This window comes from Cherax quadricarinatus, chromosome 5 (genome assembly GCF_038502225.1).
Source record: "Cherax quadricarinatus isolate ZL_2023a chromosome 5, ASM3850222v1, whole genome shotgun sequence".
Classification (NCBI taxonomy): Eukaryota; Metazoa; Arthropoda; class Malacostraca; order Decapoda; family Parastacidae; genus Cherax; species Cherax quadricarinatus.
In genome coordinates, this window is record NC_091296.1 from 57,712,796 (window position 1) to 57,731,346 (window position 18,551).

Genomic DNA, 18,551 nt, shown 5'->3' on the forward strand with positions numbered 1-18,551 from the left:
CTCACACACGCAGAGATCACCACCTGCCTGGCTCACACACGCAGAGATCACCACCTGCCTGGCTCACACACGCAGAGATAACCACCTGCCTGGCTCACACACGCAGAGATAACCAAGTGCCTGGCTCACACACGCATAGATCACCACGTGACTGGCTCACACACGCAGAGATCACCACGTGACTGGCTCACACACGCAGAGATCACCACGTGACTGGCTTACACACGCAGAGATCACCACGTGCCTGGCTCACACACGCGGAGATCACCACGTGCCTGGCTCACACACGCAGAGATCACCACCTGCCTGGCTCACACACACAGAGATCACCACCTGCCTGGCTCACACACTCAGAGACCACCACATGCCTGGCTCACACACGCAGATATCACCACGTGCCTGGCTCACACACGCAGATATCACAACCTGCCTGGCTCACACACGCTGAGACCACCACCTGCCTGGCTCACACACGCATAGATCACCACGTGACTGGCTCACACACGCAGAGATCACCACGTGACTGGCTCACACACGCAGAGATCACCACCTGCCTGGCTCACACACGCAGAGATCACCACGTGCCTGGCTCACACACAGAGACCACCACCTGCCTGGCCCACACACACAGAGACCACCACCTGCCTGGCTCACATACAGAGACCACCACCTGCCTGGCTCACACACGCAGAGGCCACCACCTGCCTGGCTCACGCACTCAGAGATCACCACCTGCCTGGCTCACACACGCAGAGACCACCACGTGCCTGGCTCACACACTCAGAGATCACCACCTGCCTGGCTCACACACGCAGAGACCACCACCTGCCTGGCTCACATACAGAGACCACCACCTGCCTGGCTCACACACGCAGAGGCCACCACCTGCCTGGCTCACGCACTCAGAGATCACCACCTGCCTGGCTCACACACGCAGAGACCACCACGTGCCTGGCTCACACACTCAGAGATCACCACCTGCCTGGCTCACACACGCAGAGACCACCATCTGCCTGGTCCACACACGCAGAGACCACCACCTGCATGGTCCACACACGCAGAGGCCACCACCAGACTGCCTCACACACGCAGAGACCACCACCTGCCTGGCCCACACACGCAGAGACCACCACCTGCCTGGCCCACACACGCAGAGGCCACCACCTACCTGGCCCACACACGCAGAGACCACCACCTGCCTGGCTCACACACGCAGAGATCAGCACCTGCCTGGCCCACACACACAGAGACCACCACCTGCCTGGCCCACAGACGCAGAGGTCACCACCTACCTGGCCCACACACGCAGAGACCACCACCTGCCTGGCTCACACACTCAGAGACCACCACCTGCCTGGCTCACACACTCAGAGACCACCACCTGCCTGGCTCACACACTCAGAGACCACCACCTGCCTGGCTCACACACTCAGAGACCACCACCTGCCTGGCTCACACACGCAGAGACCACCTACCTGGCTCACACACTCAGAGATCACCACCTGCCTGGCTCACCCACTCAGAGACCACCAACTGCCTGGCTCACACACGCAGATGCCACCACCTGCCTGGCTCACACACTCAGAGACCACCACCTGCCTGGCTCACACACTCAGAGACTACCACCTGCCTGGCTCACCCACTCAGAGACCACCACCTGCCTGGCTCACACACGCAGAGACCACCACCTGCCTGGCTCTCACACACAGAGACCACCACCTGCCTGGCTCTCACACACAGAGACCACCACCTGCCTGGCTTAGTTTAATATGTTTATTATGCACCCCATACCCATCCTGTGGGCGGTAGTCAAAGATTACAGAGGTACATAATGGGTCCAGGGACTGGGCCTCAAAGTTTTGATAGCTGAGCGAGTTACAGAGGTAATGAATTCACAATTTACAAAGGTAATGAACTCACAATTTACAAAGGTAATGAACTCCAGGTAGGTCTAGTCACAATCATGACAAGTTACGAAGGTATTTACAGATTACAGAGGTACACAATGGGTCCAGGGACCGGGCTCCAAAGTTTTGATGGCTGAACTAGGTACAAGGTAATGAACTCACAAGTTACAAAGGTAATGAACTCACAAGTTACAAAGGTAATGAATACTCACACACTCAGAGACCACCACCTGCCTGGCTCTCACACACAGAGACCACCACCTGCCTGGCTCACACACAGAGACCACCACCTGCCTGGCTCACAATCTACTTCAGGCTGAGGGACCGATTACCTCAGTCTTCTCCTCCACACCTTATACCGTTTTTCTCTGTATTGAACTGACGAAGCCACTGCCTGGCGAAACGTTTCCTCAATAAAAAAAATTCCCAGATGTTACACAAGTGTCTCATTCTTCAGCATGTCTCCCACTTATTACGTGCAAATTTTAACGTTCCTTGTTTTCCCCTATGTCACCTCCCTGCCAGACGTATCGTGGCCAATTCTCGCACTTGCCTTAATTATGGTGCATATACCCTAATCTAACCCAACCTAAGTTACCCTAAATGAATCTAACTTAACTTTAAGTAGAGAAAGTGGCGTCGAGGAAAAAACTGGACGCGTTTAAAAAATATTTCAGTAGAAGGTGTAATTCTTATGTTTTGCGGTATGGAGTGTCCTCACGTTTACCTGATTTATGTATAGTTTAACTGCGTTAGTTTATATTGTGTTTCGGTTGCGTTCAGTTTTAATGGGTTGATTTTGGTAAAATTATGTCTACCTAAACTAACGTACCTGCGAGAGAGAGAGAGAGAGAGAGAGAGAGAGAGAGAGAGAGAGAGAGAGAGAGAGAGAGAGAGAGAGAGAGAGAGAGAGAGAGAGAGAGAGAGAGAGAGAGAGAGAGAAAGAGAGAGAGAGAGATCTTAAATATTTAAGATCATTTCATTGATTTCTTTTTGTAGTGGTCAGATTAGGTACTGGATGACATTCTTGTGGTGCTTCTCTGAGCTGACCACCACCGACCACACTACTAGCAACCACACTACTAGCAACCACACTACTAGCAACCACACTACTAGCAACCACACTGCTAGCAACCACACTACTAGCAACCACGCTACTAGCAACCACACTACTAGCAACCACACTACTAGCAACCACACTACTAACAACCACACTACCACCAACCACACTACTAGCAACCACACTACTAGCAACCACACTACTAGCAACCACACTGCTAGCAACCACACTACTAGCAACCACGCTACTAGCAACCACACTACTAGCAACCACACTACTAGCAACCACACCACCAACAACCACACCACCAACAACCACACTACTTCCAACCACACTACTAGCAACCACACCACCAACAACCACACCACCAACAACCACACCACCACCAACTACACCACCACCAACCACACTACTAGCAACCACACCAACAACCACACCACCAACAACCACACCACCAACAACCACACCACCACCAACCACACCACCACCAACCACACTACTAGCAACCACACCAACAACCACACCACCAACAACCACACCACCAACAACCACACCACCACCAACCACACCACCACCAAGCCACAAAATTTGATTAACACAAGCCTATCCGATGTTATCCTGACGCCAAATGACTTCGAACAGGCGATAAATGACATGCCCATGCACTCTGCCCCAGGGCCAGACTCATGGAACTCTGTGTTCATCAAGAACTGCAAGAAGCCCCTATCACGAGCCTTTTCCATCCTATGGAGAGGGAGCATGGACACGGGGGTCGTCCCTCAGTTACTAAAAACAACAGACATAGCCCCACTCCACAAAGGGGGCAGTAAAGCAACAGCAAAGAACTACAGACCAATAGCACTAACATCCCATATCATAAAAATCTTTGAAAGGGTCCTAAGAAGCAAGATCACCACCCATCTAGAAACCCATCAGTTACACAACCCAGGGCAACATGGGTTTAGAACAGGTCGCTCCTGTCTGTCTCAACTACTGGATCACTACGACAAGGTCCTAAATGCACTAGAAGACAAAAAGAATGCAGATGTAATATATACAGACTTTGCAAAAGCCTTCGACAAGTGTGACCATGGCGTAATAGCGCACAAAATGCGCGCTAAAGGAATAACAGGAAAAGTCGGTCGATGGATCTATAATTTCCTCACTAACAGAACACAGAGAGTACTCGTCAACAGAGTAAAGTCCGAGGCAGCTACGGTGAAAAGCTCTGTTCCACAAGGCACAGTACTAGCTCCCATCTTGTTCCTCATCCTCATATCCGACATAGACAAGGATGTCAGCCACAGCACCGTGTCTTCCTTTGCAGATGACACCCGAATCTGCATGACAGTGTCTTCCATTGCAGACACTGCAAGGCTCCAGGCGGACATCAACCAAATCTTTCAGTGGGCTGCAGAAAACAATATGAAGTTCAACGATGAGAAATTTCACTTACTCAGATATGGTAAACATGAGGAAATTAAATCTTCATCAGAGTACAAAACAAATTCTGGCCACGAAATAGAGCGAAACACCAACGTCAAAGACCTGGGAGTGATTATGTCGGAGGATCTCACCTTCAAGGACCATAACATTGTATCAATCGCATCTGCTAGAAAAATGACAGGATGGATAATGAGAACCTTCAAAACTAGGGAGGCCAAGCCCATGATGACACTCTTCAGGTCACTTGTTCTATCTAGGCTGGAATATTGCTGCACTCTAACAGCACCTTTCAAGGCAGGTGAAATTGCCGACCTAGAAAATGTACAGAGAACTTTCACGGCCCGCATAACGGAGATAAAACACCTCAATTACTGGGAGCGCTTGAGGTTTCTAAACCTGTATTCCCTGGAACGCAGGAGGGAGAGATACATGATTATATACACCTGGAAAATCCTAGAGGGACTAGTACCGAACTTGCACACGAAAATCACTCACTACGAAAGCAAAAGACTTGGCAGACGATGCACCATCCCCCCAATGAAAAGCAGGGGTGTCACTAGCACGTTAAGAGACCATACAATAAGTGTAAGGGGCCCGAGACTGTTCAACTGCCTCCCAGCACACATAAGGGGGATTACCAACAGACCCCTGGCAGTCTTCAAGCTGGCACTGGACAAGCACCTAAAGTCAGTTCCTGATCAGCCGGGCTGTGGCTCGCACGTTGGTTTGCGTGCAGCCAGCAGCAACAGCCTGGTTGATCAGGCGCTGATCCACCAGGAGGCCTGGTCACAGACCGGGCCGCGGGGGCGTTGACCCCCGAAACTCTCTCCAGGTAAACTCCAGGTAAACTACTAGCAACCACACCAACAATCACACCACCAACAATCACACCACCAACAATCACACCACCACCAACAATCACACCACCAACAATCACACCACCACCAACAATCACACCACCACCAACAATCACACCACCAACAATCACACCACCACCAACAATCACACCACCAACAATCACACCACCAACAACCACACCAGAAACAACCACACCACCACCAACCACACCACCACCAACCACACCACCAACAACCACACCACCAACAACCACACCACCACCAACCACACCACCAACAACCACACCACCAACAACCACACCACCACCAACCACACCACCACCAACTACACTTCCACTAACCACACCAACCACACTACTAGCAACCACACCACCAACAACCACACCACCACCAACCACACCACCAACAACCACACCACCACCAACCACACCACCAACAACCACACCACCACCAACCACACCACCAACAACCACACCACCAACAACCACACCACCACCAACCACACCACCACCAACCACACCACCAACAACCACACCACCAACCACACCACCACCAACCACACCACCACCAACCACACTACCAACAACCACACCACCACCAACCACACCACCACCAACCACACCACCACCAACCACACCAACAACCACACCACCACCAACCACACTACCACTAACCACACCAACCACACTACTAGCAACCACACCACCAACAACCACACCACCACCAACCACACCACCAGGCTCTGGTGGCCTGGTGGTTAACGCTCTCGCTTCACACGGCGAGGGTCTGGGTTCGATTCCCAGCCAGAGTAGAAACATTGGACGTGTTTCTTTCCACCTGTTGTCTATGTTCCCCATCAGTAAAATGGGTACCTGGGTGTTAGTCGACTGGTGTGTGTCGCATCCTGGGACACTGACCTAAGGAGGCCTGGTCACAGACCGGGCCGCGGGGGCGTTGATCCCCGGAACTCTCTCCAGATAAACTCCAGAAACTACCACACCAACCACACCACCAACAACCACACCACCACCAACTACACTACCACTAACCACACCAACCACACCACCAACAACCACACCACCACCAACTACACTACCACTAACCACACCAACCACACCCTCATTCTGTATTTCGTGGTGTCATAAAAAAAAATCGACTCGTGAACCAATAAATCCCAATTTATTGTTTATGGTTCTACTTTTGTTTCGCAATAAATACAAAATACAGTTTTTTTCTGACATAAGCTCCTGACGTATTGTTGGTGGACTGAAACACTGCTATTGTTGACTCTAGCAACAATAGCAGTGTCCTTGAGATAGTTCTTTACTGTTTAACTAGACTTCTCTCTCTCTCTCTCTCTCTCTCTCTCTCTCTCTCTCTCTCTCTCTCTCTCTCCATGTAATATCTGTTCATTTCGTACTTCATTTCTATTTTCTCTGTTTTGGGTTATGGTTAGGCTTCTCTTTATCATTATTATTATTGTTATTATATTCAGGGGAAGCGCTAAGCCCGTGAGGGGGGGGGGTTATGTATAGCCTGCGCAATGGGAGGCTTATCAGTTTTGATCCAGCTAATGGAGAGGCAGCTCTGATGTCTTCGAATCAAGAACCTCTGGTGAACATCAAGGTAACTGGTTCCCCGTGAAAAATGTTGATATTCTTATCTTTGTCTTGTCTTAATCTCTGTTTCTGTATGTCCTGAACGACTCCATACTGAGATGTCAGAATGCCACTCCTAGGTTTGCTAGTCGCCCATATGATGCAGCCGTTATTTGGTTGATATGCGCCTCAGGAGACGTGCTCGGTATTATGCTCACCCCAAGATCCTTTTCCTTGAGTGAGGTTTGTAGCCTCTGGCTCCTTAGACTGTACTCTGTGATCTTCTTTGCACTTCCCCAATCTTCATGACTTTACACTTGGTGGGGTTGAACTCTAGGAGCCAGTTACTGGACCAGGCCTGCAGCCTGTCCAGATCCCTTTGTAGTCTTACCTGATCCTCCTCCGATTGAATTCTCATTAACTTCACAATATCTGCAAACAAGAACACTTCTGTGCCTATTAATACAATGTTTTTCATTTCGTCATGTCATTCATATACACTAAAAACAGAGGGGCGCCTGTGGAGCCCAGCTCGTCACAGGCGCCCACTCTGACACCTTGTCACATGCCAAGACTCGCTGTTACCTTCCCCTCAGGTTGTCTCTGATCCATTGCAGTGCCTTCCCTGTTATACCTGCCTGGTCCTCCAGCGTTTGAACTAATCTCACCACTCTTCTGATAATCTTCTCCATGACTTTGCATACTATACATGTCAATGACACTGGTCTGTAGTTTAATGCTGCATGTCTGTCTCCTTTTTTAAAAATTAGGACTACACCTGATGTCTTCCATACCTCAGGTAGCCGCTCTGTTTCCACAGATGTGTTAAATATTGTTGTTAGCGGAACACAGAGCGCCTCTACTCCCTCTGGTCCCATCGCCTTTGAGATATCTAGTTCGTTTAGCAGCCTTTTCACCTCCTCCTCGGTTGTACGTATTGTATGTGTGTGTGTGTGTGTGTGTGTGTGTGTGTGTGTGTGTGTGTGTGTGTGTGTGTGTGTGTGTGTGTGTGTGTGTGTGTGTGTGTGTGTTTGTGTGTGTGTGTGTGTGTGTGTGTGTGTGTGTTTTGTGTGTGTGTGTGTGTGTGTGTGTGTGTGTGTGTGTGTGTGTGTGTGTGTGTGTACTTGAAGTTGCAGGGGTCGAGTTCTAGCTCCTGGCCCCGCCTCTTCACTGGTCGCTACTAGGTCACTCTCCCTGAACCGTGAGCTTTATCATACCTCTGCTTAAAGCTATGTATGGATCCTGCCTCCACTACATCGCTTCCCAAACTATTCCACTTCCTGACTACTCTGTGGCTGAAGAAATACTTCCTAACATCCCTGTGATTCATCTGTGTCTTCAACTTCCAATTGTGCCCCCTTGTTGTTGTGTCCCATCTCTGGAACATCCTGTCTTTGTCTGTGTACTCACCTAGTTGTACTCACCTAGTTGAGGTTGCGGGGGTCGAGTCCGAGCTCCTGGCCCCGCCTCTTCACTGATCGCTACTAGGTCACTCTCCCTGAGCCGTGAGCTTTATCATACCTCTGCTTAAAGCTATGTATGGATCCTGCCTCCACTACATCGCTTCCCAAACTATTCCACTTACTGACTACTCTGTGGCTGAAGAAATACTTCCTAACATCCCTGTGATTCATCTGTGTCTTCAGCTTCCAACTGTGTCCCCTTGTTACTGTGTCCAATCTCTGGAACATCCTGTCTTTGTCCACCTTGTCAATTCCTCTCAGTATTTTGTATGTCGTTATCATGTCCCCCCTATCTCTCCTGTCCTCTAGTGTCGTCAGGTTGATTTCCCTTAACCTCTCCTCGTAGGACATACCTCTTAGCTCTGGGACTAGTCTTGTTGCAAACCTTTGCACTTTCTCTAGTTTCTTCACGTGCTTGGCTAGGTGTGGGTTCCAAACTGGTGCCGCATACTCCAATATGGGCCTAACATACACGGTGTACAGGGTCCTGAATGATTCCTTATTAAGATGTCGGAATGCTGTTCTGAGGTTTGCTAGGCGCCCATATGCTGCAGCAGTTATTTGGTTGATGTGCGCTTCAGGAGATGTGCCTGGTGTTATACTCACCCCAAGATCTTTTTCCTTGAGTGAGGTTTGTAGTCTCTGACCCCCTAGACTGTACTCCGTCTGCGGCCTTCTTTGCCCTTCCCCAATCTTCATGACTTTGCACTTGGTGGGATTGAACTCCAGGAGCCAATTGCTGGACCAGGTCTGCAGCCTGTCCAGATCCCTTTGTAGTTCTGCCTGGTCTTCGATCGAGTGAATTCTTCTCATCAACTTCACGTCATCTGCAAACAGGGACACCTCAGAGTCTATTCCTTCCGTCATGTCGTTCACAAATACCAGAAACAGCACTGTGTGTGTGTGTGTGTGTGTGTGTGTGTACTCACCTAGTTGAGGTTGCGGGGGTCGAGTCCGAGCTCCTCTGTGTGTGTGTGTGTGTGTGTGTGTGTGTGTGTGTGTGTGTGTGTGTTACCATTTTGTCAAAGGCACTTGTCGATAAGGCACTTGGCCTGTTTAGTGTATGTGTGTACTCACCTAATACTCATCTAATACTCACCTAATGTATGTGTGTGTGGATGAAACGGTAGCAACAGTTTCTCGTGAGTCACAAATATTTGATTGATAGAGTTGTATGGGTTCCTCTCTCCATGAAATGTTTGTATATAGGATCAACAGCGTGCAGTTACTGGACAGGACCTGCACCCAGGCAGCGGTGTCCTTGTGGGTGGGGAGTGAAGGTAGGTTTGGGAGGGAGTCGGGGACTGAGGGTGAAGGGGAGGAAGCGTGAGGTCAGGTGAGAGAGGAAGTAGTGGAAGTAGGAGTGGAGAAGTGGAATGGGGAGGTGGTAGGGATGGAAGGGGAAGGAGTGAGGGGAGGGGTAGAAAAAGGCGAAGGGGAAGGATGGGGCGTGAGAATAAGAAAGTGTTTGAGAGAAGAACCAATACAAGGGTCAAGGAAGGCGAAGGTTGAGACTGAGACAACTGGAGACGATCTCTGGTGGTGGTGGACGAGACTGGGGGTGGAAATGGGGTAGGAGGGGGCTAAGGTAGTGGTGGGTTGGGGTACTGGTAGGCTGTGGTTGTGGTGGGCTGAGGTAGTAGTAGTAGTAGTAGTGCGCTGATTTTGGGGGCTTGTCTGGGTAGTGGAGGGTTGGGGTTGGAGTGGTGGGAAAGGAATAGGTGGTGTGGAACGAGTGGGAGTTGAGGAGGAAATGAGTGTTGGAGATACCTGAAGGATACCTGAAGGACGTTTTCGGGGGTCAATACTCCCAGCAGCCCGGTCCCAGACCAGGCTGAAGGATCAAGGTCTGAATAACAAGGCTATTATTGCTGGCTGCACGCAGTTCAGTGTACGAACCACAGCCCGGCTGCTCAGGAACTGACTTGATTAATTTATTAAGTTCCCTCTTCTAGACAGCAAGAGGTCTCTTGGTAATCCCCCTTGTGTACAATGGGAAGAACTGCAAAAATTGCAAGAAGCCATTATCAAGTGTCATAAATATTCTATGGAGATCTAGCCTGGACACTAGAGTCATCCCACAGTCATTAAAAAACACTGATGTCGCCCCATTCCACAAAGGTGGCAGTAAAGCAATTACAAAAAAAAAAAAAAAAAAAAACGTACACCTACATCATCAAGATTTTTTAACTAGTTTTAAAAAGCAAGTTTGTAAATCACTTGGAATCGCAGCAATTATAGGATCATTACGATAAGGTCTTTGATACACTGGAAGACAAGCAAAATGGGTATGTAGTGTAGACCGACTTAGGAAAAGCTTTTGACAAGTGTGGCCACTGGGCAACTGGAGAGAAAAATTGTTCCAGTGAAATAACTGGAAATGCGACCAGATGAATAATTAGCTTCCTAACTAACAGACCTCAATACACAAATAACCCGCACATAGGAGAGAGGAGCTTAACACGACGTTTCGGTCCGTCTTGAACCATTTACAAGAATTGTAAATGGTCCAAGACGGACCGAAACGTCGTCATAAGCGTCTATGTGCGGGTTATTTGTGTATTATTCCAGTCACGGTATTGTGCCTTTTTGTTCTATAATAGAACTCAAACAGTAGAAAACAGTTGGAATATTACTGTGTACTAACGTCCCCCTTCAAGGCAGGTGAAACATCAGAACTGGAAAATGTACACAGAACCTTCACAAATCATATTAACTCAGCCAAGCACTTAAATTATATGTACAAATATATATATATATATATATATATATATATATATATATATATATATATATATATATATATATATATATATATTGCTAATATTTTCAATCTAGTTTTTCTTTATCAATAATTAAGTCCCGGTATATAAATTTCAGTGTCCAGCACAAAGAACAAAATACAAATTGCGAACAAACATTTTATCCCAAGTTAGTCAGCGGACGAAGGATCGAGCCTACACTGCTCTTTGTGACGAGTGACCGTTATGAGTTCATTGCTTCACATTGATATGTTAGTGTGAGTGTGGCGCTTCGTCTAAAAAAAATACAAAATACTAATAGCAAACTTACATTTGCACGTAAGTTAGGGGAGATTAGGCCAAGGTTGAGGTTAATTTAGGTTAGGTAAGGTTAAGGTTAGTTTAGGCTATGTAAGGTTGAGGTTAGTTTAGGTTAGGTGAGGTTGAGGTTAGTTTAAGCTATGTAAGGTTGAGGTTAGTTTAGGTTAGGTGAGGTTGAGGTTAGTTTAGGCTATGTAAGGTTGAGGTTAGTTTAGGCTATGTAAGGTTGAGGTTAGTTTAGGTTATGTAAGGTTGAGGTTAGTTTAGGTTATGTAAGGTTGAGGTTAGTTTAGGTTATGTAAGGTTGAGGTTAGTTTAGGCTATGTAAGGTTGAGGTTAGTTTAGGTTATGTAAGGTTGAGGTTAGTTTAGGTTATGTAAGGTTGAGGTTAGTTTAGGCTATGTAAGGCTAATTAAGGTTAGTATAGGTTATATAAGGTTGAGGTTAGTTTAGGTTAGGTAAGGTTGAGGTTAGTTCAGGTTATGTAAGGTTGAGGTTAGTTTAGGCTATGTAAGGTTGAGGTTAGTTTAGGTTATGTAAGGTTGAGGTTAGTTTATGTTAAGTAAGGTTTAGGTTAGTTTAGGCTATGTAAGGCTAATTAAGGTTAGTTTAGGTTATATAAGGTTGAGGTTAGTTTAGGTTAGGTAAGATTGAGGTTAGTTTAGGTTAGGTAAGGTTGAGGTTAGTTTAGACTATGTAAAGTTGAGGATAGTTTAGACTATGTAAGGTTGAGGTTAGTTTAGGTTATGTAAGGTTAAGGTTAATTTAGGTTATGTATGGTTGAAGTTAGTTTAGGCTATGTAAGGTTGAGGTTAGTTTAGGTTATGTAAGGTTGAGGTTAGTTTATGTTAAGTAAGGTTTAGGTTAGTTTAGGCTATGTAAGGCTAATTAAGGTTAGTTTAGGTTATATAAGGTTGAGGTTAGTTTAGGTTAGGTAAGATTGAGGTTAGTTTAGGTTATGTAAGGTTGAGGTTAGTTTAAGTTATGTAAGGTTAAGGTTAGTTTAGGTTAGGTAAGGTTGAGGTTAGTTTAGGTTATGTAAGGTTAAGGTTAATTTAGGTTATGTATGGTTGAAGTTAGTTTAGGTTAGGTAAGGTTGAGGTTAGTTTAGGCTATGTAAGGTTGAGGTTAGTTTAGGTTAGGTGAGGTTGATCGGAGTTAAGTAAGATTGAATAAGGTTAGGTAAGGTTGAGTAAATATAGTTAAGGCTAGGTAAGCTTGAGTGAGGTTATGTAAGGTTGAGTGAAATTAGGTAAGGTTTAGTGAGGTTAGGTACGGTTTAGTGAGGTCAGTTTAGGTTACATAATATTAATGATGATAAACAAAGTAAGGTTAAGTATAAAAAAGGAAAGATTGACATAAGGCTTGTAATTTTTTCGCGTTTTTCAGATTCTTCAGGTGACGATCAAATATTAAGTAACACAAGAGGCAGGGGAAAACCCCGGGGAACTCCACCTATCACCTGATAAGAGAATCCAGGAAAAAACAGTTATGTATTTTAACTGGCTATTCACTGTACAGCTTCCTTCATATATGCAAATACTGTATGTAGTTATGTCAGCAAGTATGTGTGTGTGCATGAAAGCTGCATGCATGTTCAGAGAGCGTAAAGTAATTAATAATTACTTAGGAAATCCTTGATGGTTGCATAAATACCTGTCAGTTCTTGAAGGGAAGTTAATAAAATTGGTATTTTAACATCAAGAACCAGCAGGTTTATGTAAAAGTAAACAAAAAGTAGTGAAATTTCTGGTTTAACATTAAAAACCGGCAAGTTTATGTAAAAGCAAAAATGATTGCCACTGAGAGGAGGCGCCATTATAAAGTGTTAGTAATGCCAGCTACAGAGAACCATCATAATTACTTTTCATAAGCAGTGTGTTTCCTGGCCCACCCAGTGTATGTGTTAGTCATACTCTCTTGAGTAGTACATGTATTTGAGTTGCTGAGTGGGAATTGTTGGGGAGGAAAGCAGGAGGTGGCAACTGAGGGGTGTCTGGTCAAAGTGAGGTGGTGTAGTGTCAGTTGTATTGTGGTGCTGGTGGGTGTAGGTGCTGCAGCTCCTTCACTGCTCAGAGTGAGTGGGGAACCCTCTCTGCATCCTGCTCTTAGATATTCTCTCTGCTCACGTTTTTATTAATATGTTTTCTCTCTTCCTGCCTTCTTATTCACAGGTTGTCTGTCTTCATGCTTTATTTACAGGTCATCTTCCTTCTGTTTACAGGTTATCATCCTCCCCTCCCCTTATTCACAGATTGTCTTTCTTCCTGTTTTATTATTCACTACGATTAAACTGTCTTGGATGTTTGAAATTTTCTATCTACTGTCAGTGCTGAAAAATATAATCCACCAGGGTAGCATTAACTAGTTCTACGAGAATGTAAGAAGATAGGCAGTGTTGAGGTCTTTACCATGTCTCGGGTGAATACTCGACCAATTTGGATGACCCATGTGGGTTTAGCGCTTAGTTTTAATTATAATAATAGACTAATTTAGAAATCTTGTCCTTTTTCAGAAACCATGCCTCTTTTTTTTTTAACACAGGTATTCAATCTAAGCTCCGACACAAATTGTTATTTGTCTTATGGAAATTATTTCGAATCAAAGGTAAAAACAGGCGCGTCAGTCCCATATCTACTACTGACCGAGGAAGGTAAAGTTATTCTAGGTTAGATTTCGTTAGGCTAAGTTAAGTTTCTTACGCTTGCAGAACAAAAAAAAAAAAAAAAAAAAAAAAAAAGCCATGACAAAATCATCCTAACATTGGACATTGTAAGGAATAGATTATCTCCAGATTCGCAAAAGGACCGGATCCCCATAATTACGTTATCTTCAGCTTGTCCCATTAACAAGATTTCATATTACATGCTTACTTTTCGTAATATGTATTGAAGCCTCAAGAATGCACCTGAATATAATTCTGTAGTATTAAATTTCGTATTTCCACATTTTAACGCTGAAGTTTGTAAATTATTAAAAGGACTACTATTTTTGAAATCCTGATGATCCCCTCACACTGACATCTCCCCCAACTTGCATCTTCAATACTACTATTCAGTATTTTCTAAGATGTAACTGACGTATTGCACAGCTTTTGACTTTCCCATGATACTTCCCCGTTCATACAACCTGCCTTTTCACTAACATTTAGCTTTGGATTGTCCCATCCGGGCTTGACGCATACTCGTGAATATATGAAATGACATAATATCCAAAAGATATAGCTAACTGGGGGTCTGATAGACCCACTGTGCCCATTGTATATTAGGAATTTTAGGCTATCACAAATATGACACAAAGGACCCGGGTTTGATTCCGGGTCCTTCTGTTGTCACACGTTTCCATATACCTTTAATTTAATTTATAGATTTAAATACGTGATTGTATATTGGTCAGGTTATTTCAGTGCTTAATTTTCGAATAGAATTCGGAATATTTAGGTTGGAGACCAATGTTAGGAAGTTGACTTGTCAAAAAGGCCAGTAAACTGCCAGGACTGTTACATAATTTTGTAATGTCATTAGACTGGGTACGCTCCGATTACTTCAAAATTAACTCATAGATAACTGGTGCATGTGCCCTTTGCCTGCCATGCATATCATGCCTTGCATGTCGTTTATTATAGTCTTTTAACCAAGCTGGAAATGAGTAACCGGGTCTTGAGAATAGGCTTTTGGTTACTATGCTACAGTAGGCATGTTATAGTGTGGACACTATTCATTTACTACAACGTAAAATTTAGGTTAAGCTGTGACATTTTAAGTTATGTCACTGAAGAGTTTCTTCTCATGTTTGAGTTCATTGTTTTGGAAGTGGGGGGGGGGGGAAGGGGAGCTTCAAGTTGATAATCCTCTGGGTTACTCAATACTTCAGAAGAAAACAAAACAAAACATAGAGTTCCATTTACTTGCCTAATAGTTAAAAAAAAAAAAAACAGAATGCGTTATGTAATACAAATTTACGAGCTCATTTGATGCCAAAACATTGAATAATTCAGGATACAGCTTCACTTATGAGGAAAGTGGACTGAACCTAGATTATTTTTGTTGTAAATTATTATTATTATTATTATTATTATTATTATTATTATTATTATTATTATTATTATTATTAGAGTAGCTTTAATTCTATGGATCATGATGGCGCCCACCTCTAGAAGTAAAGCCGAAAACAAAAATTTATGATATAGTGGTGTAATATCTTACTACGTAATGCAGCAGCTTTGCCACACTACTTTCGTAACGTTAATACCAAAAAACAGGTTGTAAGGACTTGGAAGAAGAGGAAACACGATGAGTGAAGAATTGCAACACGATATTGATGTAAATCTTTTTTACATCAGCGGTCGTGCCGAACCAAACACTCTTCTAAATTTGTTTCTTTACTCGTCCTATTGATTATTTTTCTTTTATGGGGAACATAAAGGGAACTAACGTACGAATGACCAAAGTTACCTAAGTAGATCTAAAATATCTTTCCTCTATTGTTCCCGTTTAGGCTTCACATGGGAAAAGATTAGACTGGCAAATCATTAGTTTATACAATGTTAGTTGACAGACTTCAGCGTGACAGGCAGGTGTCAGTGTATATATACTGAGTTTGTTTTAATCCCTATTTTAGGGATTAAAATAAACTCTTGGTGTTTTTTGTGACATGCAATGATTGATCAAGAGGTGCATGAGATTTGCTTGTAGAACTTTCTTCCTTGAATGTTAGAAAGAAAACCTTGTCAGTTATATAGTGATTGAGACTCGTGGATTGGTATAGTTAGTGGTGATAAAATGATAATGTGGGTGTATATAGGGAGACGTCGGCCAGTGATGGTGGAAGGTGGTTTGAAGGACATTGGTGTGGGTATAAGATGGGCGATGTTGGTATAAGTTGGTGGGGAAGGTTTAGTGTGGGATATTTACGTTGGTACAAGGGAGATGTTTGGGGGTACTGATGTTGGTGTGGGGGAAGGGAGGTGTGTGTTGGACATTGTGTTCGTGTAGTGTGGGAGAGATGGTGTGTAGGACAGAGATGGTCTCGTATGTGGATAAGGGATACAGAGGAGGAGGAACCCAGCCCTGGTTGTGCTGGTAAGTATGGTGTGTGTAGTGGGGCGAGTGTTAACGTATGGATGAGGAATGCAGTATGGTTGGGATGCGGGGGAAAAGGGTCTACCTGGGAATCATCGCCCCAGGGGCTCGGTCTCACATGAGGCCTCCTGGATGATGGCTTGGTCAGAAGTGCTGCTGAAGCTTGCACTCCTCTGGTGTTTTTTTTTTCTTTAATTTTTTGCAGCTAATAGCTGGAAATTTATCTCCTTGAGCATCTTTCTCTGGGGTTCGTTGAAAATCTAACATTAGTATGGAAGCTTGCCGTGTCCTCGGTGGGTTACGATTTGTGTGTATCAAGACCAGGTTGTGAGGTAAAAGGTGGGAGCAGCCTCCAGGCGGGTGATGATCAGGACGTGAGGTGTTGAAGCAGTTATGCCTCGTCATGGTCCTCTCCGACATAGTCACATAACGGTAACACTCCTGATATTGTACCAGTTTCAAATGTTTAATGTCGAGTGTCGTTCTGGTTGGCGTAGTTTTGGAGAGAAGACACTGCTTCACATTATCAAGCCTCTATATCCTCGCGTATTTCAGGCTATCGAGCTTTAGGTGTTGAACTCTGTCTCTTGACCACTGAGTGGTCATTGATGCCTCTCCCATCCTTGTTGCATTTACACACAAATGAAGCTTTTTTACCCCTGTCAGTCCGGCTTATAGGTATGCGGCGCATACCATGAGTATTGGTTGGATGCTCGCGGCATCCTCTGTCCTTCCTGGCCTGGGTAGGGTATGGTTTGCCCTTCCAGTGTGGCTTTCTTTTTTTTTTCCTTCGGTAAAATTCGTCACATCCGCAGTGTGCGGTTATCCAATTTTTCGATGATAGTTATACTGGAACAAAAGTTAGCTGTTCTCCTGTCCTGTATTCCATCCCAAGGAATGGAATAATAATTTTTAAAAGTACATGATACAGTTGATATAGACCTAGCTGACACTGACATACTATATGGGAAGCCCATGGTTATGCAGAACGTTTCGGGCAACTTAGGTTAATCTTGTACCTCAGGATGCTACTCTTGTCCCCCCAGGATGCAACCCACTGCTTACTGCCAGGTGAATAAGGGTAGTAGGTGTAAAGAAAATGAACAACGTTTCACTAGTGCTGGGGATCGATCGCTGACCCTCAGTGTTTGTTAGCTGAGGATGCTATAGGTTTAATACATATGACAGCTTGAACTTTGATTTAATTGTAGGCAGGAAGGAAAGTTTTGCTCCTCCCTAGAGGCTCCCCTCCCTTTCTCCCTGGTAGAATCCCGATATATCCTCTCCCTGTGTATGGAATAGTGTATACCAAAAGCTGGAAATTCACTAGTAAAAGTAACTGTCTTTGCTTCCTATCAAGAAATATAAGTAATAGAAGTCCTAAGGTTATACATATATATATCTTTGGTTAGGAATTTAGAATAATACTGCTCGGTTTTGGTCGACGTGTACAGAATTGACAAATGCGCTGAAAAATACAGAGAAGGATGACGAAGCTGAGTACATGTATCAGAAATCTTTCTTACAAAATTAAGCTCAAGGCCTATTTCAGAATTAAGAGAGGATGTGATTGAAGTATACAAATGGGAAAACATTTGTCTAGAAGTCTCCCAACTCAGGCTGACCCATTTCCTTGCTTCTGGATGATGAACTATGATAGAGGAACCGCTTGTATTTTCCCACTGTGTAACTATTTTATACAATAGGGTTGTGAAAAATTGCATTTATCTGAATGTAACTCAATATGTACATAACAGCAAATGATAACCAAGATAATTATTATTTATCAAAGTTACATAGACAAGTAGGAATTTGGGACACCTAGGTCGCAAAAATGTCCTCCTTCGATACCTACCACTGTCATATCCACAAGTTGCTCTAGACCTATTAATTACAAATGAAATATGTATCACCAGGAATTCTGGTAAATATATAAATTTGTGGACTGTATATTAAAATTAATAAATGATTATATACATACAATTTACATAACAGAAGGAGACTAATATCTTAATATCACTCACCAATTTGGCTGGAGATTAAGGTGTGTCATACTCAGAAAACCTCACTGTCTATC

The 18,551-nt window shown here is 44.6% G+C and overlaps 1 protein-coding gene across 3 annotated transcripts in view; it reads left to right on the plus strand.

The window, feature by feature from the left end:
• Nucleotides 1–18,551, plus strand: part of LOC128685056 (metalloreductase STEAP4) — a 192,906-nt gene that overhangs the window by 71,644 nt on the left and 102,711 nt on the right. Inside the window, exon 1 of one of the 3 annotated variants that reach the window (XM_053771513.2) lies at nucleotides 13,333–13,470. The exons of the other annotated variants lie outside the window; for them this stretch is intronic. The gene's annotated coding sequence lies outside the window, so the exon portion shown is untranslated. Of the gene's footprint in view, nucleotides 1–13,332; nucleotides 13,471–18,551 lie in introns of those variants that run through there. 3 annotated transcript variants of the gene reach the window in all.